Genomic DNA, 24,045 nt, shown 5'->3' with positions numbered 1-24,045 from the left:
TTTAGCAACACAATCTGACTATGAAATCCAGCAGTCAAGAATAGCATCTGGCTCCAAGATATATTCTGCAGTCCGGTGACACAAAAGAGCTTCAGAAACAGAAAAAAAAATTGTCCATACACCTGAAGGAAGAGCGTGGTGGTGTATATGTGAATGTAAGTATCTCAAACCTTCTGTGCCCAAACCACAACAGCTCATATGTATATTCATTAAAACCACATTGATGGTCATAGAGCTTCAAGCCCTAGTGCTGCATTGCTGGGCTGTTATCTTAATCTACATCTAGGACTATAATAAATTTACATTCCCACCAAGAAAACAGCCACTGTTGTATAGTTGTGGATAAATTTTGTTTAACATTATGAGGCAAATTGTGCTTGAGTCCACTACTATGCACAAGATTTTTAAACATCTAGGTTCCTTACCCTGGCTTATCAAGTACAATTATAGTTTGGCATCAGAGATGCCGAACACCCACACTGTCATTGACTTAGATTAGTGCTGTGAAATCCAGTGCTTCTGAAAAATCAAATCCTTTTTGTGTCTTGCAGGAGAGTATGAAACATTTGTTAAATAACCAACATATTGTTGTGTGTACATAGTTCAGAAAACCTCAGAAATATTTATCTGTTGGTATTTTCCCACACCCACCATTTACTGAGAAGAACCATATTACAATACAACACAGTGCTGTTCCCTCTGCCTTTGCCTGAGCTTGAAACAGAACCTGTATGGTTTCTTGCTTTTCAGGTACCCATACTGAAAAGATAATGGTGTATTTATAGCATAATATTGAAAATAGCCCCGAACAGTAACAAAGCCTCAAAGACATTTGCATTTCTTTCTCACTGAAGGGTCTAAGTGCATTCGGTCATAGCACTGAAAGAGGAAACAAAACCAGCAAGGCTGATGCAAATCTTTAGAAACAATGAGTTTCCCTTTTGTGCCTTAATATTCTGCTCTTGATGAGCTTCCCTAACAAAGTCTGCACTAATCGTTGCTAGAATCAGCAACTGCTAAGCACAGTCTTTTTCTCCACCCTCTCTGCACTAGGCAGACAGGGTTTTTCATTACATATATCATTTTCAACTTGCTGCAGTGATTCTACAAAGACAGGAGGATTTAGAAAGCTAATGAATGGGGGTGGGGAGCGGGATAGGATTGGAGCTTCAGTGCTAATGTCTAAGGCTAGATACCATGAGTGGCTTCACACACAGGGCACTGCCACCGATTTTATTTTCATTGCATGTCACTGACAGACTTTGACAGCCAAATCATTCATCTCAAGTTAATAAATCAAAATAAGGAGTGGGGGTGGGGGTTTTTGTTTGTTTCAACATTTAGTGCTACAGGATTTAGGGCGAGGCTCACTGGGCATTGCCTTACCCTGATTGTTATTGTGCTGCAATGACAGCAAAATTATTTATCTTTTAGTCGCTAATTAAGAACAGAAGCGAAGAAGAATATCTTTGGTCTGAATATACTATAGTATCTAGGGACTATTTGCTACATCATAATGAGATGCCATAGATGCTGTAACTCAGTACGTCTACAAGTCTCTTGCTGCTTTATTATTAGGAAAAAATTCCATCTTGCCAGTTAACTGACATAAAGTTAGTAGTTTATAAATAAGATTAACCTGAATGAGGAAAGCCTCATTCCCCCCACCAAATTAAAAGATCGCATCCCTTCCAAAGTTCCCTCCTAGCACAGAATGTTCTGATATATTGATATCAGAACCCTTGCTACTATATAGCAGTTTGGTACATCTAACCCTGCTTTTGCAATCATATCATCAATAGTGCCTGCCACTTGGGAGAACAGGCTATACTGATTACAAAATTCTATAAATCTGTTAATTTTAATGATAAACCAGGATATTTTAGGCTTTCTTGTCCCTGAAGAACCAAGAACAATTGCAGATTGATTGTGAACCAATTAAGGACCTCATAGATCTAAGTTGTGGACATAATTTCTTTCTCTTAGGGAAAAAAAAAAAAAAACCCAAAAAAAAACAAAAAAAAATTCTGATTCTTGCCTTTTTACATAGCAACTTAAGGTGTGGATGAAGCTGATAATTTGGATCTGAGTGATGAATTATGACTTCAACTTTCTCAAACCACAGTTATCACCACATCCTACTCAGCTGCCTCTTTCACGATCCCTGTCATCAGCACATCAGACAGAGGAGGAAGACAGTGTTACCTCAGTGAACATCAGCATATACCCAAGCACAAGCAACTTTGGTCCTTGGTGGGCGTTCTCTGCAATACCTTAAGACAAGTTAATAAATGCTGGTTATAGTCAGTGGCTCCACTTCAGTCCTAACTGCAGCTATTCCTCCCTTAAATGCAAAATTTGGGATAGTGGAGAAGCCCTAAGATCTGGTACAGGCTTTGAGAAAGTGTTCTCCAGGCTAAGCGCAGCAATCTACTCCCATCGGAGCAAAGGGATGCTGTCCCAAGAGCTGAATGGAAACCACATGGGTTAGTTGATGCCTCCTGCTTTATGTTTAGAGCAGGCTATTCCCTGCAACCGTATCCTGCTGCCAATGCCCAGTTAATAGGCTCCTGTAGTGAATAACATCATGTGCTCTGTCAATTATTAATAATGAGACAAGCGTTTTCACATCAGAATGCCGCCTTGTAATGTGACGAGCCTGTATCGTATCAGTGTATCAAAGCTCAGACTCGTAACGTTGCTAGTTTACTAAGCGAACTTTGAACAAGATTTATTCCCCAAACAGTCTGCCGAGTCCTAATTTTCATGAATTTCATAAATAGAAAATTTATTGGCAAGATTTTTAGAATATGGTTTGTATTTTAGGTAGTTGATTTACTGCTACATTGCATTTATCCTAACATATCATTGATCCCCTGTCTCATACATCAGATTTAGTTACTTTTTTATTGTATAATTTCTAGGAGACAGTGGCTATCCAGGACAGAAACAGCTGATGGATCTAATTTGATTTCGCCCTTATACCAGCAGAAGTTCACTTACTAGTTCACTTACTCAGAATTCATTGATCTCTCGAAGGTCTTCTGGGATTGTGAAATCTCATTCTCGGTGTCTTTTCCAATTGTCAAAGCACAGACTCAATACTGCATCTGACATCCTTGCAGCCTGCCTCGTTCTGCATAACACTGCAGTCAACCATGGGGTTATAGTCAATGATGGGGCTCTCATAAAGGATGACAAGGCTAACCCTTACTGACTTCAGACATGGCAAAAAGGTAGATCTTTCTGAAAGGTGGGTTTGCTGATGATAACCGAGGGGCAGCTCAGTGACAGCCATATCTTTAAACAAGGGAAAAGAAGAACTGGGAAAGGATGATGGGAGACAAAAAAGGCAATAGTTAAGGACGAAGAAACCACAGGAGTTTTACACAAAGATCCGTAAGTCTAAAATCAAAGAAATTGTACTACTTAGCATAGTGAGATGATTGAATTCCTTTATCTGTAGCTTACTGTTCCCAGCTAAAACACAAGATAATGTCCTGTGCACAGCCCATTCAGTTCAATGGCAAGACAGCAAGCCTCGCGGAGGATACTGTCAGAACAATAATCACTTTTAAAGTGGTTGTAAAGATCTTCTAGTCACTAAGCGCACACAAAGAGGCAAGAGGAGGTTAATGAAACTTCAAGAACTGTTTGTGTTCCGTAAGGTTACTTCGTCTTGAGTTTTTGAGAGCAGATAAGGTGGAAAAGAAAGATATTGGGAAGGCGGATGACATTTAAAAGAAGCAGTATTAAAGTTCTCCATTACAAGAATAAAGAAGACTATTTTGTCAACAGTAAACACATTCATCTTCATCTGGGAGAAACAACTGATAGTTCCTGTTACCAGAGGGAATTCTAAACCTTGAGCTAATCTGTGCACCTACAGCACAATTTTGCAAACACGCATCAATACTTAGGTTACCAGTTTTGGAACAAATGTATTACCAAATATGAGTTTCGTTCATGGAAACAAACATTAGAATCAGAACAGAACTGCTTTAATCACAAATTGTTTTCCGAACAAATTCACCAGTCTAATTTCAAAGCTGTTTGAGCACCTGAGCTTCCATTTTCCCCCTCTGGAAAGTATTCACCAACATAAATGCAGCCAGCTACGCTGTGTAACTTTTCTCTGACATGCATTGTTCGTTTTCTCCTTTTTTGCTCATCCTTTGGATGACATAAAAATATCTTTCTCTCTACATGCTTGAAACCCATCCACAATCGTCAGCTGCTACATCTTCTCTTCATTATCTTGTTTATATTCAAATAGGCACCAATGTTGCTGTGCTCCATCAAGAGATTTGGTCAACAGTTCTGAAAAAGCAAAAGTACCAGGGGAAAATGATGGGGAATTACATATCCAGTAACACAGTATTTAAAATCCCTTTGTTGGCTTGCAGACTACAATACTTGCATTTATAACTGTTGGTTTATTTCAACTGGAATTTTATTTAAGCAAAGTGAAAATGTAGCTTCTGAGGCAAGAGCTGAAGCCTTGGAACAGAGGGTGACTGATCCCATACTTAACATCACTGCTCAGAGCTGTGATCATTCACTATTTTGCTACAAACATCCTGTGCAGCCCTAGTCAAGTTGCTTAGGGGTTTTTTGTGACTTAATCCCCCATCTTTGAGATAAGTATGACTTAGACTCGCTATCTCACAGGCACACAGTGAGGATAAATACATTAAAGAAGAATTAATATATCACAATATAGTGATAGGAGTTCAATACTCTGCGTACAGAGTAATTTATCTTTTTGTCTCCCGGATCAAGTACAGTTTCTAGGTGTGTGCAACAGTAAAAGTCTAATCTATTAATATATAAAGAAAGCAAACAATCTCCAGCACTACATTCCTGTATACAAAACCATGAACAGAAACATAAACCTGTAGGTGTAGAGCGGAAATGCTGGAGTAGAAGAGAACAGAATTTTTTCCTTCATTACAATGGGTAAGACAAGGATGGGAACCACAAGCTAGACATAAATAAAGAAATCTATTAATTTCAACAAAACAAACCACAAAACACAAGAAAACCCCCAAACAAATGTACATCAAATTCATATATAAACTAGATATATAAGCATTTAGACACACACATTTTTACAAACCTCCTTAAAGTTATCTTGTGTAAGGGATACACTATAATTTACTAGCACATGAATTATATACTGTTCCCAGGATGAAACCTCAATATTTCTTGCTCCAGACTACCCTCCCCATAAAATAGCTTTATTAGAGTTTAGGAACGTTAGGAAAAAAGTGGAAGTAATGTCATAGCTCCCAATAAAAAGCCTACTATACTTTTCATAGTGATTATAGAGTAATATACTATAAAAAATTAGTTTTCACCAAATATTCAAAATTATAGATTTATTCAGACTCCCAGAGAAAAATCAAACTTGTAAATTGTGAAGATTATATATCCAATAAAATATTTATAGTTGCACAATGTATATTGTTAACTGTGTTGACTACTTTTCACCAAGGTGCCAGAGAAATGAAAAATTAACCAGTGTAGAATATAAAGTAGGGTTTTTTCACATCCTAGAGCTAGTCAGGAGCATACAAAACAGATTGTATTCAGAGCTGTAATATAGAAATTCTTCAGTGAAGAAGACACTAGAGCTGAATACCTGACAGCAGAACAAAACAGAGAACAGCATTAAAGCCACGTAGCTGATGTGCTGCATGCAAATGCAGGAAGACCTGAATTAGTAATATTGAAGGTCTAGCTAAAGTAGACAGCGGCTGTGTCAATGAATGTTTTAATGACATCTTACTAGTTTAAGGACTAACAAGTGCATACATGCAGACTGATGGAATTCTGGAAGTTCAGTGAATATGTGGTCTAAAACCTCTTTGGGTTTGCGAAAACGAGTAAATATTTAAACATCCTCTTTCTCTGCAACTTCATAAACTGGCCTGTGAAAATCACACATGCGGTTTGAGGTGCACGGTCTTGTTTTCAGTGTTAATCATAATCACAACCAACCAACCCCCCACTATCTATCACTTATTCCTTTTCAAAATTTACATGAATATTCATTTAAACTGTGGCTACAGAGCACCAAACAGCGGTCATGCCATACAAGGGAGACAACAGTAAAAAATAAAAATGAAAAAATCCTGCAGTTACATTGGACCTTAATGCTGTGACCTCAAGTGTACCTCTTTGTCACTACACTTCTCATCCTCTTAATTTTGAGATAGCACAGGACAAGGATTAAGAGGCAGGTTGGCAGCACCTAGCTGGTGTGGGACTCCAGCTGTCGCTCAGGCGACACGCACAGAATGGCGTTTCTGCCCTGCCCATTCACAAATTACAACAGTGAAAAAAATAAATACACCAATAATCTGGAGTGAGCGGTTTCATCCTTGCCCTTGCTCTCTCCCTTAGCTTTTGTGCTTCCAGCCCTTAGCACAGACCACACCAGGCTTGGGAGTGCAATTACACACTCGGAGTGAGTGTGCGCCAGCCTGACAAAACACTGAAAAAATAGCATTGAGCTCACTCCTACTCTGTAGCCCTGGCCCAGCTGGACCCCGCGTTCCTGCACATCCTCCTCCACAGGTGGAGGTTACTCGAGCTTTGCGGGAGAAAGCCCAGGCTACCAAAACAGCCAAAATACGGTCTGCCTCACCCTCCACAGCTGCCCTTCTCTAAGCACCATGGTGCTGAAGACTGCGCAGGAAAAGCAGTTACCTCATGGGGTTTGGGATTTAGCAGATAGCCATATTTCTCCTCTTGTCCTAACTGGGTGCACTGCTTGATATTCAATGTAACATATTTGACAATGAAAAATGTGCTGAATATTTCAGAATTAGATATCTTAAAGAAACCGGTCCCTAGCTTACACTAGTTCATGTTAAAAGAATAATTACACAAGGTAATGATTTTGGAAAGCCCTCCGAGGAACATGCTTGCTTTCTTACCCCAGCCACACAGCAGCCCCAACCACAGGTCTCACTTTTTGAAGGAGAGAACAAAACAGGCAGGATTAACTGAAAAATTCAGGTTAGATGTTCTCTTAGGATCCTACAGCTGCTGTACTTTTAAATACTTGTTCTGATAGCACCTGATACCTACACATTTTCAAAATTTTTTTTGATTTACACTGAAGGAGCTGGATTATGCCACCAGCCAGCATGAACTCACTGCAAAACACTGCTATTGTCTGCATGTTCCTGGTGTGTGAGGCAGGAGAGGGGAGCACACACACACCTAGATGAGAAGAGCCCTACTTCAACATCTGTCTGCTTAGAGAGACTACAGCTTAGAGTCCCACTGTGTACCTATAGGACTGTGGGGCTGGATCCAAAAGACTGGATTTCTAAATCAATCTTGAAATGCCTAAAAAATAATTCTCTTGCAGAATTTAGACTGTGAGAAAGGTTTTTTGAGGCCAGTCAAATCTTCAATGCATTCATTATTTTTTGGATGCGCTTTGGTACCTCAGTCCATGTTTCAGTTTTTAGAAATCTTGGGACTAGAACCAAATCAATCTTGATACTTAAATGCACTACGGAGCAGAAGGTGGTGAACAGGCCTGGACTGCTGCACAAATGTGCAGGCTGCAGCCAGGCAGAAGAGGGCATCCCACTCCACTGACTTTCTGCCATGGAAGGAGCTTCACTGCTGAGGATAAAGATAGGCAAAACACAAGAAATATGCAGCTTTTTATACACACAAAGGAAAAGGATTAAAAATACCATATAGAACAAAGATTTACAATGGATCAGCCACATATCTCTATGAAAAGAACAAAGGTTTTATAAAAGAATAAATGGAAAAATATATATAATTCCTGAGACTACAGGCAACCCTAGAGACTTCTAAGTATTATTAGTCAGACCAAAGGCTGCCAGATGCTGCCAGAGCCCTGGCTGCTCACCGGGGAGCTCAGGCCTTTCCAACAGGGCAAGATAGGACAGCTGAGCCTAAAGGGTACAGAGCTCCCCAGACAAAGACTTTTTTGTTGTCATCTTTGTTTTTTAGCATGTTTCCTTCGTAAGACTTGGTCTGAGGCTCCATTATGTTTTCCACTTAGAGATTTCATTACAGTGCAATTAGAGTAGCAAGAATCTGGCCTCATAGAAGACCTGGGTAAGAAATGTTAAAAACACACACCTACCAGAACACACACAGCTTTTTTTAATGATCTCTCTCAATAGCTATAAGAATCTACTTTATATTACTATTAAATACTCCAGAATTTCTTGTATTCTATTTTTCATTATTTTTCATTTTCAGTACAATAACCTGAATAATTCTTGCCCTTCTAAGTTTAGCTGATGACAATATATAATTTACTTTTAAGACCATAAACTGTTGGTTTTACAAGCTCCACTTTACAGTTAATCCCAGGATCCCAGTTCATACCATAGTCTTCATTCATCTAACTTCATATGAAGACAACACAGCCATTAGAATGGATTTCACACATGGTGAACTACTATGTTTTTTATATTTAAATCTTGTTGACATAGAGGAGGTTTTCATAGTAGAACACATTAACATACATATTTTGCTTGTTTTTTCCAGAAAGGGATGGAGATACACATGTAAATACATATAGATATGAACATACACATTCATACATTTCTAAAGAAAAAATATTAAAGAGAAGATCTCCACTAAGGGCAGTGATTCATTTACACCTCAACAAACATCCCTCTACAACTCAGGACAGGGCACAAAAAGAAGGATGAATAATTTACCTGAACTGAAGAATGCTTTAATGAGAGGTAGGTGATGCTCACTTTTTATGAAAGATACAGTGCTTCTCTTCTCATACCCCTGACTCAGAATAGGTGACTTCAGGTATCTGTTTAAACACAGAAAAGACTGTTGCTGACAGATGCAGCTAAGGTTTAGAGACAAAATACTGCATCTGATTCAAGCAGGTGATGATACTCTAACACGGTAAATTACCACAAGGAGTTATTTTCCTTTAATTTAAAGATGCCCTGTTTTCTTTTGCTAAATTTTCCATGAAATATACACAAACATGAATGAATATGCCAATACTGTCTGAAGTGAGCAGTTCCATCCCCTTTCCCTACAGCATCCTCTGTACCAGCCCCTGTCACCACCCCTTCCCTTTCCCTGAGGGCATCTGTGGAAGCGGAGGCTCAGGACACCAGTCTGAGGGCGGCTTCCCGATGTAGGGGCAGCCCAGGCTGGGATGGGTGCTACCAGCCACTCCAGGGTGCCACACTCCTCCACCATGATACATCCATCCAGAGCCAGAAGTGCTCATCCAGATGTTTGCTTTTTTCTGCAATGCTACAACAGTGTGCCTCAAGGTTAAGACTGGATTACCTGATATTTGCAGCTTCTTGTTAATATTTTAATAATAATTTACAGCATGTGAATAAATAAAACCATATGTTATCAGTCCCCTGTGCAGATCCTGATCACGCATGTGCATACTCTGCAGTACCATATGAAAAGGAACCAGGGTTTACCTTCAATTTGAGGACCAAGTTCTGACTTTGCCAAGTACAGTTTAATGCAATTGCTCTGAGACACAAGACAGATGGGATAGAGAGATCTGAAGTGGTACAAATAAAAATCTAAAACTGAACTTTTAAATATTCATTCTGAACTATAAAGAGAGCTGTGGCTTTTGTGTGCTACAGATGGCTTGGAAATTCAGTGCAAACAAAGGACCAATTTTTGAATACTCATAGCTGCTCTACCATAATAGCTGGAGGCCCAAAACTCCAGGGGTTTGAGATGATTCAACTAGATCCTCTTACCTGCCAAATTTCATCAAAGCAACATTGCTTTTACCATCTTATAGGGATGAAAGAAATATGAATAGTGTGGGGTTTTTTAATGAAATGTGGACTGCTTAAGCTTGAACAAAAAAATTACAATATGAATGGAAAGTGCAAGGTAAAGGGAAAAGCGCCTTTTTATCATACATACTAAAGCATCATATAAGATGAAATCTGTACTTTTTATAGATTGAAAGATTAAACAGAAATATTTGGTAGATTTAGATAAATGAAGGAAATAAAACAAAAAAACAAGCATAATAAAAATCCCTGCCAGTCATAATCAATGAGAAACTGCTGTCTGATTGCCAAATATGGCCTTAGGTTTAAATCTAGGAGACACACGTGTTTCTTTGTAAGGTAGCGGGGCACAACCTCATCAGTCAGAGATTATCCTCTGCATAATAGTTTATGGAAAGAAACCACTAACACGAACTCCTCATCTGCCTTCCAGACAGAGGCAAGCTGATACAAATACAGCTGGAAAGGGACTAAGCCCAAGTAACACCAATGCTAAGGCCATGCACTGCTGCATTTACATAGCAGTACAATGAGCGTTTTCCGATGCTATTAGCCACTAGCGGTCTAGTCTAGACTTTAAACTCTGGCATTAGAGAAAACATTCTCCCACCTTTTGTATGTATTTGAGCTTCTACAAGAACCAAACGGGACAGCAAAATCCAGGAGAGGTGGAGCATCTGCAGGGTAGCAGGGACCAAAGAAGAGGCAGAGTGGACACTGGAACTGCCAATAGTCCTCCAAACGTACAAGCCACAGAGTCAAACACGCAGGGCCCAATCGCAGCTGGAAGCCAGGTTTATGGATATTTATGAGGCACTGCAGCCAACTGAAGGGAAAGAAAGCTCAGGAATAGGAGAAGGCATGAAGGGCTTGATAGAAAATCAACCAGCCTGTAATGATAGCAAGTGCCAAGAAACGGTCGCAGGCTGATACCGAGTGATGGGTGGAAGAGGCCTGACGACAAGCAGGTTACGCTATCTGTGAAATCAAGGGAATTAGCAGGGAGAGGTGCATACAGAGAGGCAGCCTGGCTGGTGTGAGCTGTGAGGGAAAGGACGGTTGCCACAATGCTCCGGATGGGTAGAGGTAACTAGTGCTGCCTTTGTCAAGATTAGAGAAACGGATGTTGTGAAAAATCAAGATAAGATGATGGGAGCTGGGGCAAGCATTTTAATTGCTTCCAGCCAGTACAGGAAAAGTGGCAGTTTACGGCAGAGAACCAGCCTGCTGGTTTTGGGAACAGCCCAGGAAAGTGGTGTGAAGTGAAGAGCAGACCTGCAACCTTGCTGGAGGGAGGCAGGATGATGCACCGCTGGCAGAGAATGAGGAAAGAGGACTTGGCAAGGCTTGTTGAAGCAGGCAGGAGGACAGGGCCTCCCTTTCAGCATTTTCGGCTGTCGGATCAGGATCCATCAGAGGGCAAGCAGGGATTGCAGTCTGAAACCATGTGTTGGCCTCTGTTTTCAGCTAAGGCAAAAGAGCAGGAGACAAGCAGAGGGGAAAGGGCAGGATCCTGTGGCACTCCAGCAGAAAGGAGAGCTTTTCCAATGACCTCACTGTCCTTTTAAGAGTAACTGCTTTCGAGGACAGAGTGTCCCAACAGGATACTTAAATGCCTTCAGCATAGTACAATATTCAGAGATGAAACCGAACAACTTTTCATGAAATCTGCCTCCAATAAAAACATCCTTATTGCCCTGGGCTAATGTGTAAGTTAGCGAGAGATTATGGTTCAGCTTCTATAGCCATTTTATGTAATATGAAAAAAAATCCATAGGGACCTCCTCTGTTAGTCCTCTAAAATATAAAATGTAGTTTTAAGCTACACTTCATCATGGTAATAGGCTATCAGCTATTTTCCTAAATCCTCAGACTCACTGCTGTCAGTCTAGGCAGAGCCAGACAACCTGACTTAATCACCTCCTAGTGACTTGCTGCACTGTGCCCCTTCCTTTTGAACATATATAAATTCTAATTATTTTTTAGTCCTTTACTAGAACACTTGCAAAATGACTGCTACCCTCGTGGCATACAGATGTGGACATTTATAGGCACAGGAGCCGCAGTGCCATGGGGCCTCCTTCCCCAGAGGTTGCATGTCGCTGGCGGAGCTCAGCAGAGGGTACCACCACCTCTTCAGCACCAATCCTCTCCTCGTTTCTCCTGCTCCTCTTCTGGAGGGGCAGCAAGTGTTAGAGCAAGATTATATTCTCATGATACAAGGCTACAGTGGCTGGTGTTATAATAGCTTAAACCTATCCCTGAGATGAGCTTGACTGTCTGTACAATCATGTACGTTTGAATGCCTACCCAAACCACCAGCCTCCCCCCAGGATGTGGTTTCCTCAGGGACACCCTGATCTGTCCCCCTCTACCACCTTGTGCCCCCTTCTGGGCTGCCTCTGTCCTTCAGATGTGATGGAAATTGGGTTTCCCTGCCTCCCTCCCCTCTAGGCATCTCCAAGTTTGCCCATGCTGTGCATTACTAAGAGAAAAGTCCCCAAAATCAGAAGACTGGCTTTAAAATTATGAGCTGATTTCAGTCATCACAAATACCATTCAGACTGCAGTTTTGGCTCTTTTCTCCTCTGCTATGGAGAGGCAAACTGAAAGGGGGCATAAAGCACACAATGTTCAGTGAGAACCAGGCTGAAGGAGGAGTTATTTTCGCTGGTCTGTTGCCTTCTCTAAAATCTGTAATATAACAATTCATGCATTCAAATCACAAGAGGCAGCAAGGGTGTCACCAGTCTGCTGCCTAATCCCTCACGTTCACAGTAACAAAGACCTCTTCCCCACCAGCTCCTGCAGAGAGGCAGGCTGAGAACAAGGATCCCACAGGGACAGGTGCTGTCCTGTGTTTTTGCACTGTCCCATGTCTCCATATCTTCATCTGGAGACAGAGGTAGAACACGGACCGTGGGATACTATGGCTTCAAAAGCACTGCCTGTGCCCTGGTCTCTCAGATTCCGCTGATAAACTGGGAACTGTCACATAGTGCCACAAGCGGCAGATAGACACACCCGGAGCATGGGTTCATAACCACATTCATGGAGCACACCGCATTCCCTGAAGGGAAGGACGGTCCAGTTCCTAGAGTTGTCCTAACTCGGGTGACTGAGCAGGACTCATGATTATAAAGAGCTTTGGAGCTCTCTGGAAGTCAAGTCACTACATAAAGCACAAACTCGGGCACTACTATTCCTTTACACTCCCATCCAGAAACTGGGACCAACAGTATCTCACCGCTCTTCCTCCCAGCTCTGCTCCATATGCAGTTTCCATTCCTGTCATGAAAATAAACAAACCGGAGGCAACTCTTGCTGCCTACTTTAATGTCCCAATTCCCTGACCTATGAAAGACTATCTACACTGCAGTATATTTCTGTCCAAGCCTTAACAGTTAACTCTCCCCCAGGAATCGCACGTTATTGGGGAAAGAAGCACTGCAAAAGCAGGCCCCTCGCTGCGGTTGTTTATAGACCGGATCACCAATTCTGGGAGACCAATGGGATAAACACAGTCCAAGTGGTTTCCTATATCATCATCGTAAGTTTAAAAAAATACTCTTATAAAAGGTACTTTAATCGGAGGAACTTACTTTTTAATTTGCAATTTTAAATGTGAGCATGTTATAACTTGTAGCTGAACATTTCTATAAAGATAATTACATATGGCAAGACAGAAAAACTTTTTAAAACATTTTCTCTTGAATGTGTGCCTGAATTCATTTACAACTGTTGCTGCTTTAAACACTTCAGGCAGAATAAGTGGATGGCACTAAACAGCTTAGCTGCAATTATTATGGAATGTCTGAGGTATAATTTCCCCTGCGGTTTTGTTAGGCGTACAAAATTCATAATTCTGATTTGTGGCAGGTACTTATTACCCATCGCAGGTGGAGATATGCAAATATTATTCTAGTAGGGGTGAACAGCCTTTATTTCAGTATTCAGCTATTAACGAGATTTGTGAGTCTGGTACTCTGGGGCCATTTAATTAATTAGATGGTACAGATAAAATATAAATTGTTTTGTAGGCTACACAATTCCAGTTCTAGAAGATGTAAAATATGGCTAAATGAACTTAGTATGGTCTGATTTGTTGTTTCACATATGGTGCAGGGTACAGACAAATTCTGCTTGTTATTTTTGCCTATAATAATCCTGCACAGAATCCTTGCATTGTCAAGCATTGTGGGAAAGAGATGTTATTTATTTGTCATTATTATTAAGAATGTCTATCAGTTATCCTCTTTATAAAAATTTCTGGCACGCATCAAACAAGGAAAAAAACGGGCATGTTCTTTTATGAAAGCCAATATGTGCATGTTTCAGAATAAGCACATATTTTGAAGACATGCAGATTTGGTGGGATATTATTGTCTCAAGGTCTGACACTTCTATTTTAAATAAATCATTTCCATGGGATACATAAGCTGAACTTGCTAAGGAGAAATGGAGAGGAAATCTACAGCAGCATGTTAGTATCTACATTTTCAAATAATTCTATTAATTGGTTAATTCATGTAATTGTTTTCCTAAGTATGATCTCTCTAATCATCCAGAAGATTTCTGGAAAACCTTGAATACAGGAATACAGAAATTGGGGTGAAAAAAACCCCAACGTGCCTTTATTGCCCAAAGTGATTGCTATAATGGTAACAATAAAAGAATCAGCATTTACCAGGAGTTACAGCAAACTACATGGCGAGACATTCACCCAACCCTTATATGGAGGAAATAAAATGCATGAGGCACGAGATTGGAAATTGTTAGCAAACTGTCAGCATTTAAAGGCAGGCATTGACCATTATATTAGATTTAAATTGTGGGTAAAATACTACACCACACAATTACACTACTCTAAACATTGAATGAAAACCAGTTACTTTTTCTAAAGTAGGAGTATAATCAGCAGTTACTCTTATTGGTTTATTGAACATATTTTAGGGTCCATTCCAGCTGTCTTTATTAGCTCTAATGCAAATGATTTTTACACTGCTATTTTGCCAAGCCCTGGTAGCTGTAGCACTGCAAACACACCCCACTGCTTCGTGTCTGCTGGGGATTTACTGAAAAATATGATAAAGGGTACATAAAATGAATAACAATACAGAACGAGCGCCATACTAGAAAATGAAAACTAAGAGGGGGAAATTATATTGTTAGTATTAGGAGCTATTGTATGGCTTTGTACAGTGCAACTCAAAAGCACACAAGTTCAAAATTAGATGCATACCAGGAGCCGCTCCGGTCACTTCCCTGCAGGGAATTTGCAGCCAGCACGGTCCCGCACGTGGGTCCCCGCAGGACCTGCCCACCTGCTTGCAAAGGCTGGAGGGAGATTCAGGGATTGACGGAGCCCACCAAAGGCTGGAGCTCAGTAAGAGTGGAAAGAGTCTGATGGAAATGGAAACAGACTGGACCAAGCCAAGAGTGCCTGCGCAGGATTAGCCTCTGGCATGGGAAAGGGTCTGCAAAAACATAAGGTCTGAATTTTCTTCAAAGACAATGCTTCTGACTTTAAGAGACATCCTGCACAGGAGAGGTGCAATCCTGATCTCTTTGAACAGGGTGAGGAATAACCTGGGAATCTGGCTGCACAAACAAATAACTGTAAGGTAGAAAGTAGAAGAAAATCAAAGGAGAAGGCATTGATTGGGGTCTGAGGAAAAGGACTGGTCATATCTTGTGAGTGAACAGAATTGCTCAAGTAAGAAATTTGCTGTGGCTCAGTTATCAGTAAGAAAAGTCAATTGGGTTTGTGGTGAGAGATTCCCTGAAGCAGAGGAGACTACAAAACCATGATGATGTATGGGGAAAAAGCTGTGGGTAACTGGGTCTCACAAGGGGATTTCCAGCACAGGAGAGTGATGAGTGTTTTTGTCACAGCACCAGCACAGGTAGCTTCATGGTTTGGATGGATTATCTGCTGTGATTTGCACACTGAGAAACTTGGGGAATCTGTGTGCTGGTGCAATGGCAGTGCAAGAGATGTGCCCTCATGTTACACTTGCAGCAACACCTGGGAACACCACAATATTCAGTTCATAAACAAGCCCTGCAAGCAAGCAAGCAATAAAGATGGAGAGAATAGCTTATATGGACAAACCAAATAAAAGTGCAGTGATCAGAACTGGGGAAAGTCTCAAGGAGAAAAATATATTTGGTTAAGTATCAAATAAGATAAATGACAGCGATATATATGGAAGTGTTTTAATAGAACTATAAGAAATACTTAGACACAGCAAGGCCAAGTTGTCTGCAGGCTTTTGACATAGGGTAGCAGAGTCAAACTCACTTCAGTCTCATCTCCCATAGCAGTCACAGGATGTACACTGCATCTGCTCCACATAATGGTAAACTGCTTGGGAAAAGAATTAAGTCTAGATTGCCACAGAATAAATACACCAGAATAATATTCTGCATTTAAATACCTTAAATTGGATAAACAATACCCCATGGGTAGAATCTATAAAAACCTGTTCCTATAGAAGATGAAATCTAGAAAAGTTTTAATTAAAATCTTTCCAAGGATTTCATAAAAATCCATGCACAGCAGCAGTGCTACATGCAGTACCTCCATGACAGCCCTGAGCTATACAATCCGAAACAGAGGAGGAATTCTAGCACATAATGTTTTTTTCCCAGGTATGCACACACAAACTCATCATTAGTTCAAAATCAATGCACAAATGAGAGATGTGATCAGAGAATTACATTTATATATTCATGGTAGCACAGAGAGCACCACCGTGAAGCTAAGGCAGTTCCTGAGCTGTCGACGAGAGCAGCGCTGCAGCGGGCAATTGATGCCTCTGAACACAGAGGGAACCGCTGCCTGCTGCTAGGTGATTATTACCAGCATTTTTTCAGAATAATGTAAGTAAGCAACATTTTAGGTGACACTATAATATCCACTAGGCATAGTGTTTGCAAAGAGGTAATGGAGCAAAATGCATATCTGAAGAACCTCTGCACCACTGTTGGATAACGCTGGGCAGGCATCGCTCCCCTCCCACAGCAAGTGCTCTTCAGTGCCAGGCGCCCACCAGATGAGCCCAGACCCACACGCAGGGACCCCGGCAGCCAGCTGGGAGGAGTTGTGGGCACTGGAGACCATGTTCCCCTTTGGGGCAGCGTGGTAGGAGCAGGAGGTGGCTAGGACCCACCAAGCACTGAGAGCAGAGCCACAAAGTGCCTCAGCCACTGCAGTGCTGCTGCAGCAAGGCACCCAGGACAAGCAGGAGCACTTGCTCCAGGTTCAGCCAAAAACGTACCCCACCAGAATATTAGCATGGCATTTCTGCACCCCTGTCATTTACTGGAAGCACTGGCAGTCACACAAAGCTGAGTAAGGGCTTACTGGCCTTTTGGAGAGCACTGGAAATCACCCTAAAGCTCCGTGCTGTATGTATAGGTGATGAGCCAAACCAAGAGCAGAGGGTGTATTTGAGAAGAAAAGCAACAACAACAAAAACCCACATTATTTTGGGTGAAAAAGCAAATCTAATGAACAGCCCAAACCTAAATAGCATCCATCCCGATCAAACCACCCGTTTGTTGACGATTCCCCTTCTTCCCTGCTTCCTGTTATAACAGCAATGTCTATTCATATATAATGCTTTATAAGCCATACGTTTAGCCAACACAGTTCAACAACAACACATGGCAGGGCTGCAAACAGGATTTCGGCAAGGTAAGATCAACTTACACTATGCAAGCATTCAAAAATTAATGCAACTAATCTTCTGGTTTCACCTGACAGGTGCTAAATTATTGATCTTTGTAATATGAAAGCACCAAAAAGAACAAAATCAGAACTGCACACTTTCATGTGCACCCTCGACTTCCCTTGTCAAACTTAAAACACAGTCATATCCAAAGGGCTGCAGGGAGATTTGAGAAACATGTGTTCTCCCTGTACAATTTAATCATGGTGCGAGCAAAAGGCAGGTACTCCAAGAAACCGATGGTTGTGTTGAACAAGAAACAGCATCACCCGAACCCGTGGCACAGGCCGACGCCCACAGGAATACATGCAGGGAGACTGGCAGTTTAGGCTCTTGGACCCTTTCCTTAATCTTTAACATGCAGTTGAGGATGTACAGCCCTACAGCCACATCTTGTGTACCTGAAAGCCTGGTACAGTCACTGATACATCACTGATGCTCCTCACTCAAGGGGCGAGCCTGCTTTATAAACCAAACCTCACTTTCCCCCATTTGCCCCCCTCTCCTGGCAACTCCCTACACTGCAACATGAAGCAGAGCTCCTGTAAATCTACTGCAGAGGCTGACACTTTCCAGGATAAAAGTCATACTGCACAGCAGCTGCTTCTCCCCCTCACTCCTGCCTGCTCCCCTCCACATACCACCACAGAAGTGCAGCATGGGGCCTTCCATCCCAAATAGGCAATATATAAGAAAGGAACAGAAAATAGCCCTTCAAATAGCAACCAATATTTTTCCTAACTTCTTCACACTCTTCCTTGTGGAAAAAAAAAAAAGCAATTCCTCCAGGACAGGTCCTTGTTCTATGACCCTAAACACAGAGCATTATATTAGGTTAAAGAAAGTCACATGATGTGGGTCAGCATCTGCTGATATCAGCTAAGAAAACAGATTTTTTATTTATTCTTAGATGTCTCTTCCACTCTACATATCATGTGCATCACCACTAATTTGTTTTATGAATGAAACAGCCCAGGAAAGGATTTCTCTGAAAACACTGAAACTAACATGTTAGAAGGAAAAGAAAAAAGGATCATATTTCACAGCCTACTCATTTTGCCTATCTTTAAACCTATGAATCCCAGATTTTACCTAACCTTTTTGTCTAACACAGCACAGCATCTTTCCAGTGCATTTCAGTAGAAGTCTCACAGCCTCCACCAGGTGCATCACACAAAGCCCATCACTGCAGGAAGAATGTTCCTCAAATCCTGCATAAAAAGCATGTTATTCCAAATTTGAGGTATGTATTTAATATGCCACACTCAACGGCATCTCCAAAAAATGATCCTGCTCTTCACTGGAAAGGGATAAGCTTTCCTCCTTACCTTGTAAGGAGAAACATTATCCTGCAGAGATATCCTACAGAAGCATCTCTGAGCAGAGTTTGAGCACAGGCTGATGGAGAACCTCAGTGTATTGCTGTGACACGATCTTTTTTCCAAATACATTCAAGAGTCAATTCTGCATTTTATAAAAACATTGCACATTATAGAGCACAGCCACAGTTTCAGGGGCAAATCATATTATTGAGAATTTTGCTTAATACTTATCCTAAGCTTTTTCTGCATTTACCTCAGGCTCTCTTTCTTGTCTCCATCTCAGATGGTGAATAATTCCTTTGTCTTTCGCACTGTTTGTATTTTGAAGTTGTTATTGATTAGGAATACGCCCTTTAGGTCTTTCCAGGTTCTATACATCTCTTGGAATCATTTTCATCAAGTTATTTTTTTCTGTCATTTTCAGTAGTACTGCTGTCTCCTCCTGCCATTCCACCCTCCTTCCAAAAGCTGGAAACAGGGGAGAAGAAACTGGTAATGCGCCTCTAACTACCCTGGTATTTCTGCTAGCAGTCAGCTTGAATGTTGGTAGTAGTTCACATCTAACTGCTACACCATAATTGTTAATTCTGCCTTCAACATGCTCATGTTAGCCTGCAATGATTGTTCTAAAACAACAGTTCTTCTCAAAACTTCCTTATTCGTATCACACTAGTAAAATTCCTCTTAAAAAGAAACAAACAAAAATCCTCTTTGTTTTAGGAGAACATACAGCAACAGTCTTCATTATTATTCTGGCAGCTCATCCCTTAGCAACAGTCTTGCTGCAGTCCTACTGGAAAGACTAATACACTTTATCTATTTTATATTTATATTATATGTATATAATTCCAGGGGGAATACTATAGACATAACATAAATAACAATTATTTATTCTTCTCTTGTTTTGCAACATACCAATTTCTTCCCCTTTAAGCTTTATATAAAGTATTCTTTCTTCTTTAATCTTGATTATTATCTTACTTGATCATATCCTGTATTCTCAGTATAATTACAATCCTTCCCACCTCAATCCCCCTTTACCCTCTGCCTCTCACTCCTGTGCAGCATTCGCTTCTGTGAACTAAAGAGATGGAAGCAGATGAAAGATAGGCTTGTGTTTTCTTCTGTTTTTCTTATTATTTTCTCAGAAGCTTATCATTTTTTCCAAGAATTGAAGTGGCACAGAGTATTGTCAAAGGCTAAGAGTAGTTTATCACATTTTCACCTCAACGCATCACAATTCACTTGCATGCCATCTACTTTTACCACATTTTAAATAATATTTTCTATTTCTTGAACAATGTCCTGGAATGACATCAGCATCTTCAGCATACCTCAGCACCCAATGGTCTGCACTGTGTACAACTCTGTATCAGTAATATCCTGTGTTGTACAACCCACCGCAACGCGAACGTGCCTCACTGAGAGCCTCCAGCATTGCATTTCTCCTGGAGCAACTCTCCCAAAGAGCTGTGGGAAAGTAACGGAAGATTGGAGAGGAGGACTGTAAATATGCTCAAGCAATTCACATGCAGGGTGCCAGAAAACACATCTATCACACTAATTGTTGCTTAGTTTTGTGTGCTCAACAAGTAGAACATCTGCACTTAGATAACATAATCCTGGGATGGACTCAGGGGCACCTTATGAAACACCCTGAGATTCTTGCACTGCTATTGAAGAGATCAAAGCACAGCAGAAGGCTCTGCCTGCCAGAATCCTTGAAATACAGGCCCAAACAGCAAGTGGAAGCTCTCTCGCTCCCTCACTCCCTTGCTAACAAGGACTTTCCTGCTAATAAGGACTCTCACTCTGTGGTGCCTGCATCCCCTGCTTGCCTGCCTCTGCCCAGGTACTGCTTTAGAGGTTCCCCGATCCATGAGGTATTGAGATTAAATTTGTTCTTTGCCCTTAATCCATGCTTTTGTGGTTGTTCCTGCATCCCGCGTGCATTGGCTCACACAGAGCACTTGGATTGCATTAAGTCCTGGAGAAGGGTATCTCTTTCTGGACAACCTCAGCCCCGTTTTCCTGCAGTCGGCAGGTGCAGCACCTCAAGGGTACAGCTTCTTGGCCAATGGGTGCCCCTGCCACAGAAGTCACAGAAATCGTACCTTGCTTCTCTCAGGAATAAGAAGTGTCTTTTTTGCCTTTGGTGCTATGTAGAATTTGCCAGCAAGTTACTTGGAGGGGAAGTAAAAGCAAACAAACTCTGAGGCTACTAGGAAGCTAGGGTTTCCTCCACATACTTAGGCCAATATGTCCTCATTTGCAAAGCTCCATCAACACATGTGTTTTGAGATTGGTGTGCCTATGCTCTTAAGCAAAACAAAGACTGCTTTTCCCCTTGCCCCAGAAATCACAGAATCACAGAATCTTCTAGGTTGGAAGGGACCTTAAAGATCATCTTGTCCAACCATCAACCTAACTGACAAAAATAGACACCCACACAACAAACAAGGAGCATCATCACTAAACCATACCTCCCAGCACCACATCAACCCGTCGACTTTACTACCCCAAATAGCTACAATAATATTGATGTGCACCATAAAGTGCCTTTTTGACTATCACACTACAAAATACTTTTGTCCCTTTTCATGCATGTTTTGAGTGGCCTATGTTGGCAGGAGCTAACACTTGTATGTGGATTAACTGTGCTACCTTTGGCAGTTATTGCATTATACCTAAATAATAGCATCTACCCGAGATGTTAGTGGAACAACCACATTTTAGCATTGTCCAAATTAAAATAGAAGCCTTTCAATGTTTTCCCCCAACTTGTTTTGTTAATTAATTATTAATTGGGCCAAAATATCGCAAAGGACATTGCAAAAAAGTTGTTATTAAAAAAAGTCACCATGGAGTCATTCTTCTTGCTGACCGCTGGCTCTCCAGAAATAAAGCACAGTAAAAAAAGTTCTAAAGTAAAAACTTTACATATGAGCTGGAGAAAATCCAGAACAACTTGCCCATGCTAAAAATACATTTGAGGGATAATTCAAGTATTTGTTTGTCTACAGAGATATAAAGATAGATAGAATTGTTTTTACAATGATGATACTATGTGATGAAGACATAAGCCTCTGTCATTATTCAAGGTATGCCTATGTGCTGCTGAATTAAATTGGTCAAAAATTCCCAGCCAGTACTTATAGCAAGTCTGTAACTTTGTGTGGGATCAGATGCGTGAGTCCAGCATCCCTAAAGCAGTCATTTTCAGCTCAAACATGCTATTCCTTATAGGAGTGGTATACTGGGAAGAAGTTTCTGTTTATAATCTTGAGGAACAGGAAAATGCCCATGCTTTCAGTTACACATGTGCTGTCACAGCAGACGGCACTGTATTCAATAGGCTTTGCTAAAGTTTCTGCCAGTTTCAAACTAAAATATAAGGCAAATGTAGAATAAAGTGGCTATTTAAAAGAAATATTAAATAAACTAAAAATTAAAAAAATATTTAAAAAAAAATAAATATTCTAAATTTTTCTCAATTAGACTCACAAGTCAAACCACACCAAGTAACCGTGCAAAAGCAACAGAGAAACCCAATCTCACAGCTGCCTGCAGAGTGATGGCCCTGTTCCCCACGGGGCAGGTGGCCCCCCAGGACCGCCCAGCCCCCCACAGGGCCAGGGCAGGCGCCTCTGCCCACCCACCATGACAGCATCCTATCCAGCGCCTATCTGCCAAAATGTTTAACACGACCTTGCTATAGTCTTCAGATGAATTATTTACTCTTTCCTCATCTTAAAACTGTATCAACAAGCTTGTAGCGTAACACTCTGGTCCATGAGTTACTGGAGGTCAGTAAGAGACACTGCAGAACCTGTAAAGCCCGTGTTACGCTGCTGCCGCCTGTAAACATGTCTTCTTTGGTGGGTTCATTTCAGTTTGGTGGACTGGCCCACAGAGACTCTGGTTACCAAACAGATCCCTTCTCTCTCTGCCTGGATTCATCAGAACATTCGAACCCCATAGGGCTGCTGTTAGGTGAGGCTTTGGGGCGTTGTGCTCTGCTGCAAGCACAGGGTGGGAAAATCCACCTCGACCAGTGCACTGCAGAGATTTGTTTGACTGGTATTTTTAGCAGAAAGAAGTGGTTTCCTTCAGCACCCGCTCACAAAACAACACGGTCTCATCATACACAAACAATTGCTTACCTGGAGATGCTGTGTACTTGTTAAAGCTGAAAGGGAAATGGCTCCACCCGTGGTGTTTTCCTGCTGCTTCCCAAACAACCTTTAGACTACATTTCATGGAGCAGAAGTGTCATCTTCTCTTGGCAAGAACCACTATGGAAAGAATTAACAACAAGATCCTATGATTTTGTCAGTAGCATTGAAATCACTGTGGATTTCACTGTAGCTTTTGCAGTACATGTATGCATATAGGTTAGAACAAGGCATTTGTAAACAGTACCTCTACCTAATGCACGATGGTTTGATATTCATTTTCTGTTAGGTTATTTAATATTTAAAAGTTCAGAACTTGCTTTACAGGAATTTTATGAAAACTCAAGTAACTCAATTTCACATCTGTAAAACAATTCAGTGCTAAATGGAAGATTTCACAACTGTTTTCTAGTATCCGTAAGACATAACAGCAGAAGAGAGAACTGTTGGGAAGGCTCTCCGTGTGGTTCCGTTAGAGACCTCAGACAAATTCATTTTGTTGTCAGTGGTGGAGGGTTTGGCTTTAGAGGCTTTCTATGTGGAAATGTATGTTTTGCTCGCCACACCACTAAAGAGGAGTAGAAAATTAGTAAGGAAATACCTATGTGCAATTAGACAAAACAGCTTCCCTTAGTGCCTTCTGCATGGTAAAAGGAAACCCTTCCAATATATTCATTGTTTGCTGATCAAATACGACAGGGAAACCTTTGGTGGTTGACTGGGGGTAACTGGCAGCAGAGAAGTCAAACGCACCTGCCAAGGCAGCTGCATGCAGGCAGATGCCTTGTCCTGCACAGGGGCTGGAAGCACCCGCTGCAGGGCTCCCTCTGATGGAAACCCTAATGGGACATGTTTAAAACCTTCCTACAGAAAAGCAAGTAGATAATAGGCATAGCGTAGTCTATATACAACTCAAATTTTGCACCACTAATTTGTAGCACAGAGGTTTTACTGCATGCAAAGATTAGTGTTTCTGTTTGGTGGTAGTAATATCCAT

General features: G+C 41.2%; 1 long non-coding RNA gene across 1 annotated transcript in view; it reads right to left on the bottom strand.

Moving 5' to 3' along the window:
* Positions 1-8,743: 8,743 nt before the first annotated feature.
* The window catches only part of LOC106886289, a 32,575-nt gene continuing 17,273 nt past the window's right edge, over positions 8,744-24,045 (bottom strand). Inside the window, exons 2-3 of the long non-coding RNA XR_001411622.1 lie at positions 23,037-23,168; positions 8,744-8,836 (exon numbers count right to left, since the gene is read on the bottom strand). This is a non-coding gene — a long non-coding RNA (uncharacterized LOC106886289). The remainder of the gene's footprint in view (positions 8,837-23,036; positions 23,169-24,045) is intronic.

This window comes from Calidris pugnax, unplaced genomic scaffold (genome assembly GCF_001431845.1).
Source record: "Calidris pugnax isolate Ruff unplaced genomic scaffold, ASM143184v1 scaffold18, whole genome shotgun sequence".
Classification (NCBI taxonomy): domain Eukaryota; kingdom Metazoa; phylum Chordata; class Aves; order Charadriiformes; family Scolopacidae; genus Calidris; species Calidris pugnax.
This window is presented reverse-complemented; position numbering and strand designations above follow the sequence as displayed.